We start from the raw sequence: 9,132 nt of genomic DNA, 5'->3' as shown, positions 1-9,132 counted from the left end.
ACAACGAACTCCCTAAAGTTTGTGTGTATAATTATGTTTCCACCCGCATGGTCGACTTCAGCAACTGTAATGTGTCGTGTGTCAGGACTGTACGCGCTAGAAGTTTGGTTTCCTCCTACCAGGAAATTAACAAAAAAAAAAAAAAACTTATGAGTACATCATTTGGTGTACACCAAATTCATACTATGTTGTGTGAAACTTTTTTCGGAGCCATTTTTAAAGCGTTTTGAAAATAATCAACTCAGCTGGATATCGGTAAGAGCTTGATTAGTTCTTTGCTCCAATGAAGCAAAAAATCAAATTATATAGATATCTAACTGAGCTAATTTTTAATACGAATTCTTACAAATTATCTTAAACGAATTAAGCAAAATTAATTCTAGACTTTTTTTGTATTCTAAAACATATGACAGCTTCTTAACCACCTAAATGTTATTCACACATAAACACCGTTTGGTCCATGTTACTGTATACTCTCTTTGTTCCTAATTGAGAGTCCATTTTAAGATTTTGAGTTGTTCCAAAATGATGATATCCTTTTTCAAAAATAAAAAGAGAAATTTGGTGATTTTCCAAAAGTGTCTCTCACAAGTGAATATAGAGTATTATAAAGTAGGTAGAATATAAGGATAATGATGAAAATAATAGGCATTAAATTTGAATGAATGTATAATTATTACATATCTCCTTAAATAATTGAAATTTCCAAAAGAAAAACTCAATTAGAAACGGAGGGAGTATAATACAACCATCAATATTAACATTCAATATCTATTCTAACATATAAAACCCATTTTGGTCTGACCATTTATTTAAGTTGTGTTATAAAAGTGTTTTCCACAACTGTCCCATCACAAAAAACATTTTCACAGCAATATTTTAATGTGATATATAACTCAACTGTGAAGACAAAAAAGGTAAATTTGGTATACTGAACCCAACTGCCCCGCAACCCCACGTTTCCCTCAGGTTGCATACAGGCCTAACATATGTTTTGGATTTCAAATTGAAACACTCATAACCGCATGTTCTCAAGCATTTTTCATCTAATTAATCAATTTTGTTCCCAATTGCATTTTGTTAAAATGTTGAGCACCCCTTGTTTAATGCTAAAATTGCATTCAACATAATTTGACTTGCACACGCATCGTCTGTGCACCACTTCTGGTGTCAACGAAACATAAGATAAAAAATTCACTTAAGAAGTTAAATAATTTGCTAAGAGTAAAAGTTTTTTGTGACATATTGTAGCCGTCGCTATATAAAGTTTATGCAATAAATTAATTTTTGCCATTTCAAAAGTTTGGCTAGCATCGTTTTGCAGGAATTTTTTGTTTGGAAAATATATATGAGCCAATATGAACCAATTCATAGCTAGGAATTCTCATATTGGGTTTAGAACCAAATTTATTTTTCCATGCTTAGTTTAATGATGAAAATGAAGATAAACCAGAGTGTTAATAGAAATTGGAGAAAAAAACAAAAAACAAAAAACAAAAGAAGAATAACAAAAAAAAAGAAGAATAGCAAAGAAAGATGAAAAACTACAAATCTTTATATCTTCTTCCTTTCTCTATTTTTTACCTCTTAAAACAGTGTAAAAGAACTTTATTATCAATATGAATGTGATTCATCGCACCTCCTCACTTAGACTATATATCCAAACTTAATTTATATATAGTTTTGCGATTATTCAACAAACGTGCGTACAAATGTCTATCCAAACTTAATATATATAGAGTCTAGACGTACATACGGACGTTCAAGAGTACACGTAATGCAAATTGATTTGAAGTTAAATTGGGTCGAATTGGGTTGAGGTCTTTTTAGATAGTGATGATGATGAGATGTCTTGTACTTTTTTATTTTATTTTTTGTTTGAACATGGATGTCTTGTAGTATACTTTATTACTACTCCTAGTTTCTTCTCTTCTAGTAATGAACATTGTTTGGAGTCTTTGGACCACTTATCCACTCAATGTGCAATTTCTTAAAATTTCCTCCTTTTGAGAGCACCCATTCTCGTGCCAGGAAATCTGCGTACATGGTATATATATATTTTATTGCTACGGAGTCAAACCAACATTCCAGGAAAGTTCCTTGTTTACCTGCAACACACAGTCATTCTATAAGATGTCTTTCTTTTTCCCCTTTTACGGGTCAGGGATATTCGGACCAGTTTACGTGCATTTTGATCATTCTTATTCCCGGTCAAGTTAAATACAATTTATGCACGTCAGGACTAGGGACTTCACAAGAGATTTTTCTCTTGCAGTCTTGTCCGATGAAATTACTAAATTTCGAACTCAAAATAGCTGAGTAATTTACGGCTCAAACCTTATTGTCACTCGAGTTATTCCATGGAGTATGATATGTCAACAACCACAAAACCCCCCATGATTAAATATTATTCTGTAGCGGGCATGGTTTGCTAAAAAGTAACTTTTATTAAACATTTGGTTAAGCTTATTAATTAAAATTACCAAACAGTATTACCAACTATGGAGTGCAATCATCTACTTTAACGTACGGAAATTCTAATCGTAAGAAAGATTTGTAGGGAATCACACAAGGAAAAAAGTGTTTGGAACCATTTTGGATTCCACAAAAATCTAGAAAAATATCCATAAAGTTTTGAATATTATTTTATAGGGCTCTGTAAAAAACCAGCTCCAATGAATATCGGTAAATATTACTTTTGGATTCGTAGGGGCAAATTGAGCAGTTTTGCTCCAACGAATCCAAAAGTAATACTTACCGATGTCCGTTAGAGCTGATTTTTTATAGGGTCCCATAAAATAATATTAAAAAATTTATGAATATTTTTCTAAATTTTTGTGAGATACGAAATAAGCCTAAAGACTTTTTTCTTTGCGTGATTTTGAGCAAATCTTTCATGCGAATAGGAGGGCTCTACTACTTTATAATTTATCCTACAAGCTTGCTGTCATTGCCTTCTGGTTGGTAGTACTGGCACTGGTACGCCTTCCATCTACCTGTCCTATTATTATTACCAAACAGAGGTTTTGGTGCCTCCTTAGTGCATTTTCTGTTTCAACTACTACTCATTATGTTATGCCACGCGATAACCAAAAACACACGAATAGCTACCACACAGAAAACACACAATTTTGACACGAGAACTCAAAGAGGGGCAGCGAATTCTAATTATATTATATAGAAGATATTACAACTCTCTCCGAACCTCGCTTTCACAATCTCTTCGCATTTGTCATTTTTTTAAAATACACGAATACTATCACACAAAAAGCACACGATTTTTACGCGGGTACCCAAAGAGGAGCAGTGACTTCTAATTATATTATAGAAGATATTACAACTCTCTCAGAGCCTCAATCTCCTTGCATTTGTCATTTTTTCAAAACACACGAATACTATCACACATAAAGCACACGATTTTTACGTGGGTCCCCAAAGAAGAACAATGACTTCTAATTAGATTATAGAAGATATTACAACTCTCTCAGAGCCTCACTTTCACAATCTTCCTGCATTTGTCATTTTCTCTATTATATGTGTTTTCTGTACGTGTGGTTTAGTTTGTGTGTTTTTAATTGGTCTTCGATCCTGGTGCATGACGCATTATTATTCATAACAAGCGGTATTCCTGCATGTGAAGCAAACAAAGTTTAAAAGTACTCTCACTTTCACATAGTACTCTACTAGCAAATTGCGCTTTGATTTTCACAAATTGGCGGGCAAAATGGAAAAACCACAACCTTAGCGAAACATATTTGAGAGTTGCCAATCCCAGTTCACGCCAATTCTTTCAATAACTATAATCCACTCAAAAGCTCAACAAACATACAATGAATTATGCAGTTAAAATTTAGCATCTACAGCGAACCGTGACCAAAAATGTGTGTATATATATACACACACATCACAGCAACAGAGTAAATAGATTAATTATATTCCTACAAATTACTGTAATAAATTGGATATGATCATTACTCACTTTTCCTCTTTATTGACATAGTAGCTAAATAATTACTTACCGTACTGCACATGCTTAATGATAATAGAGATGATTCGTATGAGTTATTTTACATACCTATAATAATATAAATGATAAGTTAGGTTCCGGTGAGGGATCCCTCATTTTATTAAAATGCGGGACTTTCCTTCCCGATTGAATTTCGATGATCCGAGCCGCTCAAAGTTATCAGAACGTGATTTTAAAGGTCCCAGTGAGAAATTAGCAAAAAAAATGACCAGGAAGGACTTCATCCGAGCAGTTTTCATTGAACGGTTCAAAAAAAACTGCTTGGATGACGCCCTTCCCGATCATTTTTTTTGCTGATTTCTCGCGGGGACCCTTAAAATTACATTCTGCACACATTGAACGGTTCGGATTTTCAAAATTTGATCGGAAAATGAAAGTCCCTCATTTTGTTAAAATGAGAGATCCCTCACTTGAAAATTCCTCTATAAATGATACTGCAAAAAACTTAAGTTTGATCAAAATTCATTTTGAACATAACTCGCAAATCACAACACATCAATAATAAGCAGTGGTGGTTCCAGAAATTTTAAGAAAATTGTTCAGAAATCTTTACGATCGTAAGTATCTATAAATAAAAATTTATCTATTAAAATAAATAATGCCACTCAAAAGATAGAAAATATATACTCCCTATTTCCCAAAAACTTAGTTCATTACGGAAAGTCGTGCAATGAATCAAAAAATAAAGTAATTGTGTTCACAATTTTGTCAAATTCTTTCGCACCGAGTAAAATTCTTTTTGGTGAGAAGGAATTTGAAAATTTGTGTACGGAATTAATTTAATTTTTATCAAAAATTGCATGTCTTTATGTGGTGGGCTAACTTTTAGGGATGGAGGAGTAGGATTACATTTGCCCTCCACACGTGAAGAAATTTGAAAAATTATGAAATAAAATATTTTTTATCCAAAAATTGCACATTTTTGTGCAGTTAATTACAACTTTTTGGGACTGAGGAGTAGAATATTACAATTCCCCTCGACACGTTTTCATATTTTGAAATATTTGCATAATAGCCTCATTATCAACGATATCAAATACGTACGGCACTTAATATAAGTAATTAACCAAGCAATTTTTCATCCACTAAACCCCCATTTGATTGCACAGATTACAGTTTATTACATTGGATTGATTTTTGGGCTACTTTTTAGGGCTGAGTGCATGTTCAAATGATTTTGGGTTGAGTGTTTATTAATGAGTGTGCATCTATTCTATATTTTCTTTCTACGGAAATGTATTTGTACGTTATAGTTACACAGACTTATCGAAAGTACTGTAGTGTTGCATCTGTCTAGAAATGTTGGTTTCTTGGCAACGCTTTAGGGTAACTTCATTCGTCCTATAGTGTGGTTTTGATTTGTAATTCTTCTCTTCTCTCTCTTGTAATATTTTGTTGGTACAATGAAATATTACTTTCTTTGCTGATTAAAAAAAAAAAAAAAACTATCTGGAAATGTTGTTGTCAACAATTAACCTTGTATTACCATTTTATTGTTTTTTTTTTTTTAAATTTCTTGCAAGGTGTACCTGGTCAATTTGCATACATCTTGAACTAATTCCTATAGTCCCTCTCTCATTGTCTTTCACATGTTTGCACGTGAGGGTGAGGTGGCCACAAGAGTTTTTGGCGAGGAAAATCGAATCTGAGATCTAAAGGTGGCAATTCCAATCCATATTTTTTAATCCGCCCAAATCCGTCCACTTATAACCCAACCCAATCCATCCATATTTTATAATGGGTTTATATGGGTTCAACGCATGTAAACCCACATTTACATGAGTTAAAGTGGGTTAAAAATGTTGAAAATTTACGGAATTTCGGATGAATGAAACTGGGATTTTTGGAGGGTCTCCCGAGGCAACCAGTCCCGGGTTCGTTGTATCTGGATGCACCACAATTAATAGACGTATTGATGTGTGCAGCTGTAACTCCCGTAATCCCTCCACCTTGATGGCAACATTATTCTTCTCCTTGATGGCTGCAATATTCTTTCTATTGATGGCTGATTTCATTTGGGGGTTACTCATATTGAATGGGTCCATTCAATACCAGCATTTGTGAAGATCTTCATTTGCCTATAAATTGATGCATCACGTTTTGGAGGCACACAAGCAAATTCGTAACATTCCTGAGATATTCTGATAATTGTTCTTTGAGAGAGATAGGCAGACAGTCATTCAGTTTGCCAAAGCGGTCGAACAGTGGTGTTTCGACGGCTTGCGATCTAGCCGAGCCAACGCTGGGAGGAAGACGCCAAGGAAGTTCTTACAACACCCACGGTAGGCGGCGAATCTTTCTAAAGGTGAATGTGGTATCACACAGGACTCGGTTCCGATTCAGAAAAGTTTTGTTTGTATCTCATTTGGTTAAATCTGCTCGGTATTTGTAATTTGTTTCGATCATGTGATTGTTATCAATGAAATTGTTCTCTGGATTTTTGCTTTTTGCCGAATTTTTTCCAACAAAAAATAGATTCAATATGAGTTAGAATTAAAAGACCCACCTTGCAAAAGAGTGAACTAAGGGTAATCTCTCGTTTTTTTATGCCTCCTGTACGAGAATGAACTACAGGTTTTTTGTGCTAGAAAAAAGATCCAGCACATCCTCGCAAATTCTCAACGCCCCCCCCCCCCCCCCCACACACACACACACACACACCGATTTCAAATAAATATCCAAAACCGACCACTCTGACTATAGGCCCTTTCTGTTGAGAACTTTTTCTTTTACATTTTTTGTTTTTATTCAAATTTCTTTCACGTTTGTTAATTTTGTACCAAATTTTTGTAGATTCTTGATTCATCTAGTTGAGACGAATCGAAACAGTAATTACAGTTGAGGCTGTTTTTTGGCTAAATTAGCTAATTGACTTATTTTTTGTCCTTATTTGGCTAAATAAGCTAATGTACTTTCTCATGACGATAGGAATCTAAAAATAAAAATTATGATCGAAATTCAAATTTTTTTGAATAAAGACAAACATAAGCCAATAAACCAATATTTTCGTCTTTATTTATTCAAAAAATTTAGGTTTGGACAATAATTTTTTACTTTTCCGATTCCTCTCGTCGAGTTGAAATAATAATCCACAAAAAAAAATTGGAATTCCCGCAAGTTGGTGGTGGGATTGGTCTTCAAAAATTAGTTGAGTTGCGCAAAAGTTAGTCCGGACACAATGTGAAGTATGTTCATAGATTGTGGGGTAACTCCAACGTGGAGTATGCTGGCTAACAAGCTTTTATGCAGTGCTTTGAACGATCTGGACGTGTAGAAATGAGGCAGTCTTTAACAAGGTGTGGGAATGAGAGGGGATAACTGACTTGGCAAAACCTAGGAGGGCTAAGAGGCGTTTTAGGAAGGCTAAGAGGGTACTCTTATCATTTTTGCTGCTGGTGTTTCATTTGCTGGTATATTTGGAATTTTCTTTCTGATGAGATTCACATGATGTTGATGAGATTCACATGATGTTGAGGGGCTGCTGAATCCTAATGAAGTTCCAAAATCTGCTTGTTATTGGTTGGGATAGATTCTTCCTACATCGAATGGTGCTATTGCTGCTGATGCCAATTGGATTTTGCTGCTGTAATATTTCTTTCCGATGTGAACCCATTTGTGCTCCTCGAAGATATTTGCTGCTGTATTTGGATATGGTTTGGCTTTGAGCATGGCTTTCGGATGCATCCACTGATTATCCTAATGGTTTCTTTTTTTTTTTGCTCGGCAATTATCCTAATGGTTTCTTTCAATCTATCCTTGGATGTTTTTTTCTTTTCTTATGCCCTTCTCTCTTTTATTTTATTTTTTGAATCAGTCAATTCATTTCAAGTCCAAAGGCAAATATTACAACGCAAAATACAGGAGTGCACCAAACTACCTACTCCGAGATTACAGAACACCCTGCAAAAGCAAATCAACACTAGGTGCCGATACGAGAATCCCATCCGGGACTAGACAGAGAGAAATCAAACAAAATCCCAATACAAACCAGTAAATAATAATAACGGATGTAATCAAAACAACAAACAGATTACAAGCGAAAGAAGAAATCTAATCCCGTGCTGGAGACCAAACACTGCTTCACACATGAAACTGCCGTTGACGGCCCAGAACAAGGAAACAACGCCGGTGAACAAAATAGGCCCGAGCTGCTACTGGAAAATCCCAACAATGGTGTCACTGCTACCATTGCCGGAAACCCCCAAGTAACACCACCGTTGACCACAACAAACCTCACTCCGAGCGCCTACCAAACCCTAACTTGTAATTACCCGAATTTTCACGTCAATTTTTTTTAAACATTTTATTATAATTCTTTTACTAAAAATCATTTTATCATTTACTAAAGTGATTGTATTATAATTTAACCTTAGGAGCTAGCCATTAAAAACCCTTTGATATCATAGGATTTTTATTTTTATTCTTTTCATTTCTTGAACCTTGATATCCTTGTACCCAACTGTTATAGAACCCTAGCCTTCGGTCCGTGATCCTAAAAATCTAGGATAAGATTACATTGGATTGGGATAAGATTAAATTGGATTGGAATTTTATTAAGATAAGATTGTATTGGATTTGGTTAGATATGATTAAGATAAGATTGAATAAGATTTTATTAGATATTATATAGATTTTGTTGGATATTATTAGATTATACAAGATATGTTAAGATTCTAGTGGATTTTGTTAGATTTGGAAAGATTTGGAAAGATATTACAATATATTGTTAAGATTTGATTAAATATTATTAGATATAGTTGGATTTGATTAGATTATATAAGATTATATAAGATTTGATTAGATATTATTAGATATCGTTAGGATTTTCTAGATTCTTCTTTCATGAGTATAAATAAGATCAATCCCTCCACTCTCCTCCACACACCTCACTTCTCTTCACTTCTCATTGTTAGCTTACAGAGAGAGAGAGAGAGAGAGAGAGAGAGAGAGAGAGAGAGAGAGAGAGAGAGAGAGAGAGAGAAGTTTGAGAATTTATAAATAGCTAGTGATGTTTTGGATTGGTGGGCTAGTGGTGTATTTAGTCGGAAGATGGAAAAAAAATGTTTTAAGACATTGATTCGTAGACGTAATGGCTGGCATATTTG

This window comes from Rhododendron vialii, chromosome 1a (genome assembly GCF_030253575.1).
Source record: "Rhododendron vialii isolate Sample 1 chromosome 1a, ASM3025357v1".
NCBI classification, from domain to species: Eukaryota; Viridiplantae; Streptophyta; class Magnoliopsida; order Ericales; family Ericaceae; genus Rhododendron; species Rhododendron vialii.
Note: the sequence above shows the minus strand (reverse complement) of the source record.